At 48.9% G+C, this 4,166-nt stretch overlaps 1 long non-coding RNA gene across 1 annotated transcript in view; it reads right to left on the bottom strand.

Moving 5' to 3' along the window:
- Nucleotides 1-159, bottom strand: part of LOC122546416 — a 4,571-nt gene extending 4,412 nt beyond the window's left edge. Inside the window, exon 1 of the long non-coding RNA XR_006310738.1 lies at nucleotides 82-159. This is a non-coding gene — a long non-coding RNA (uncharacterized LOC122546416). The remainder of the gene's footprint in view (nucleotides 1-81) is intronic.
- Between the last annotated feature and the right edge of the window lie 4,007 nt (nucleotides 160-4,166).

The following is a 4,166-nucleotide window of genomic DNA, read 5'->3' as shown; positions in this document are numbered from 1 at the left end:
AAGGGGGAAGGGAGGGGCTAGGGGGCAGAGTCTGGGGCTGTTTTTCTGCGGGCCCACCGAGCTGCGTGAAGCTGTCCTTACGGATCTCGAATGAAGGCGTGGATCTTTGCGAGAGCCTTGACCTGAGCAGCAGCATGACTGAAAGACAGAGACAGAGAGTGAGTTATAGTGGGGGGCGGGGGCAAGGCTGTTACCCTGAACGCTGAGGTGAAAGGGGGAACTGGAGTCTGGGTGAAGTGAGGGGTGAGGGAGGCTGAAGGTGAAGATGCTGCTATTCAGTCACACGTCTCCCCCCATCTGCATTCTCCCATCAAGCCAAAGGGACTGCTGTGTCTTCCACACAAACAAATCCTGTGGTACGTGAATTTCGATGCCAGCTATGTCCCAAAGACTGATGTCCCTTCTGCTTTTTGCAACAAGCAAGCACTGACTGTACCCAACAAGTCTGCATTTGGGAAACTCTGAATGTACTATCTAACATGCGGTAGAATTGTACAGTTTGCTCCACTAGATAATTCTGAGTGTGAGAAGAACTATACAGACAATAAATCAGGCTACAGTGTGGAACAGTGCGTGTACTGGAAACCCGATTGATTAATAATCAGGGTCCTGTTCTCCAGACAGACATGAATACACACTCTACCTGTCTCAACTCAACAAAATAGGTGACACCCACTCACTGCGTCATTTCTTAGGGCAATGCAAACCAAGCAGCATTCCCCTCTCATGCAGGACAATGTTAGTTTTCCCCTTGAATTGGTACTCGGGGAACCTCCTGGTGAGTGCAAGACGACAGCTTTCACCAAAATCCATGTTTCGCAGCAAAACTCAGACAGGGAGGAAGTTAAGGTGCAGACAGACTTATGTATATATATTTATATATATTTTAATACTATTTATGTCAATGCTTGAAGTTTTTGATTTTGAAATAGTGACATTTGGGTTTTTCTGTCTGAAAGAATAAATAATTAAAACAGAAATCTGAAAGAACTATAGATACTGGAAACCAGAAACCAAAATGGGAACTGCTGGAAAAACTCAGGTCTTCGGTACAGTCACTGGGCCTGAAGTGTAAACAGATTTCTCTCCACATGTGCTGCCAGACCTTTGAGTTTTTCCAGTAGTTTCAGAATTAATAATTCACTCAATTGTTTCCTTAGCTATAGTGACTCTTCTGAAAAAATGTTGAAAGGGTTTCTATTTTATTAACCTCAGGAGAGTTTATGAATTAATAAGGGAAACAATTGTGTCTCAAGGCTCCCGGTGGAAATTAGTGGAAGTTTTTTAAGCTTAGAGGGAAGACCCTTACCTTATCAAGAGACCTTTGTAGTTTTGGTCATACTACATACGTTTTTATGTTAATGAGCTTCTAAACAGTGAGAAATGATAATTTGATTACTTTGGAGTTAGGAGTTAGTGATAGTCCTAAACCAGAAATATTTGGATCAAACCCTGACAATGGTCTCTGAAGGGGAGGATGTTTCAGTTCCGGTCTGTGATAGCTCCAGAAAGTTAATTTGAGATGTGCCAGACTGGGATTTGAAGTTAAATTACACCCAAGTGTGTGTTAGAGAAAGGGATTGTTTGAGTGCTTTCAAGGGGTACTATTGGGTATTGTACAAGTTTGCTTTGGGGTTTGGGGACTAACTGTTCAAAGTAGGTTGTGTGTTTATTATACTTTATCTTTTTGGTTCATAAACTTCTATTTTATTTTTAAAACTGGTTATGCTTTAATGAGAGACCACCTCATTAAAATCAAACCAGATTTCAGACTGGGCTCAGCTCGGATAATAACTAAAAGGATCAGAATGAAGGTACAAGGGGTTATCGACAGGTTAAATAAGTAGGAAACGATCGATCAAATCGAGTACAGTGTGGGAAGGTGGGGGGTCGTTCATTTAAACAAGACAAGGAAAACAACATGGAATTGAAACGGCGAATGGCTCAGATGCAGAGGGATCTGGGTGTTCTTATGTATGAATCACAGGTTAGTCTACAGGTACAGCAGGTCAGCAGGAAAGCTGAAGGAATGTGATGGTATATCAAAAAACAAAGAACAAAGAGAATTTACAGTCCAGGAACAGGTCCTTCAGCCCTCCAGGCCTGAGCCGATCCAAACCCTCTGTCTAAACCTGTTGCCCAATTCCTAAGCATCTGTGTCCCTCTGCTCCCCACCTACTCAGGCATCTGTCCAGATGCATCTTAAATGAATCTACCGTGCCTGCCTCTACTACCTCTGTTGGCAACGTGTTCCAGACGCCCACCACCCTCTGTGAAATACTTGCTGCGTGTATCCCCCTTAAACTTTGCACCTCTCACCTTGAAAGCTTGGCCTCTCGTTATTGAATCCTTCACCGTAAACCTTCTCTGCACCCTCTCCAAAGCGTCCACATCCTTTTGGTAATGTGGCGCCCAGAACTGTACACAGTATTCTAAATGCGGCCGAACCAATGTCTTGTACAATTTTAACATGACCTGCCAGCTCTTCTACTCAATACCCCGTCCGATGAAGGCAAGCATACCATATGCCTTCTTGACCACTCTATATCCACCTGTGCAGCAACTGTCAGGGTACAATGACCTGCACTCCCAGATCTCTCTGCCCATCAACTTTTCCCAAGGCTCTTCCATTCATTGTTTAATTCGCTGTAGAATTAGTTTTGCCGAAATACATCACCTCACATTTGTCTGGATTGAACTCCATCTGCCACCTTTCCGCCCAACTCTCCAGTCTGTCTATATCCTCTATATCGTGAGGGGGAACGGAATACTGAGATTCTATTTCAGTTATGTAGACTATCACATGTGGAGTACTGGGTACAGTATGGTGTTCTTGTTTTAGGTAGGATTGAAGAGAGTTCAGATCCGTTTTAGACAGCCAGTACCTGGAATGCTTGGATTATCCAGTGAGCAAGCACAGACTGGGGGGGGGTGTATCCACTCCAGTTTGGAAAGTAAGGAGGGACTGGATTGCAACATGTGAGACCTTGAGGTTAGACAGAGAGAGGATGCTTCCTCTTCTGGGCAAAACCACGAGTGGGGTCGGGGTCTAAAATTCAGGGGTCACCCTCCGACAAACAGAAAGAAGGAGTGCCCTCTCTCTGTTGGAGAGTTGTTTCGGAACCCTGACCAGCTGGTGGAAGCAAAGTCCTTGAACATGTTTGAGATGGAGGTGAATAGATTATGCAGGAGGGGTGGGAATATAGATGTGAGCACACAAATCCAGTCAGCCACCATGTTCCTGGATGGTTGACCAAGATGGAGGCCAGACATCTTGTTTTGTTAGGAATCCATGTATACTTGGAGGATTGAGTTACATAGAACATAGAAGAATACAGCGCAGTACAGGCCCTTTGGCCCTCGATGTTGCGCTGATCCAAGCCCACCTAACCTATACTAACCCACTATCCTCCATATACCTATCCAATGCCCGCTTAAATGCCCATAAAGAGGGAGAGTCCACCACTGCTACTGGCAGGGCATTCCATGAACTTACGACTCGCTGAGTGAAGAACCTACCCCTAACTTCAGTCCTATACCTACCCTCCCTTAATTTAAAGCTATGCCCCCTCCGCCCGGGGGGATCAGGTGAGGCACCGCCCGGGGGGATCAGGTGAGGCACCGCCCGGGGGGATCAGGTGAGGCACCGCCCGGGGGGATCAGGTGAGGCACCGCCCGGGGGGATCAGGTGAGGCACCGCCCGGGGGGATCAGGTGAGGCACCGCCCGGGGGGATCAGGTGAGGCACCGCCCGGGGGGATCAGGTGAGGCACCGCCCGGGGGGATCAGGTGAGGCACCGCCCGGGGGGATCAGGTGAGGCACCGCCCGGGGGGATCAGGTGAGGCACCGCCCGGGGGGATCAGGTGAGGCACCGCCCGGGGGGATCAGGTGAGGCACCGCCCGGGGGGATCAGGTGAGGCACCGCCCGGGGGGATCAGGTGAGGCACCGCCCGGGGGGATCAGGTGAGGCACCGCCCGGGGGGATCAGGTGAGGCACCGCCGGGGGGGACCAGGTGAGGCACCGCCCGGGGGGATCAGGTGAGGCACCGCCCGGGGGGATCAGGTGAGGCACCGCCCGGGGGGATCAGGTAAGGCACCGCCCGGGGGATCAGGTAAGGCACCGCCCGGGGGGATCAGGTGAGGTATTTACTGGTGGAGTGGTTGGA

This window comes from Chiloscyllium plagiosum, unplaced genomic scaffold (genome assembly GCF_004010195.1).
Source record: "Chiloscyllium plagiosum isolate BGI_BamShark_2017 unplaced genomic scaffold, ASM401019v2 scaf_48778, whole genome shotgun sequence".
Classification (NCBI taxonomy): domain Eukaryota; kingdom Metazoa; phylum Chordata; class Chondrichthyes; order Orectolobiformes; family Hemiscylliidae; genus Chiloscyllium; species Chiloscyllium plagiosum.
The sequence above is the reverse complement of the archived record's forward strand: the minus strand, read 5'-3'. Positions and strand labels throughout refer to the sequence as shown.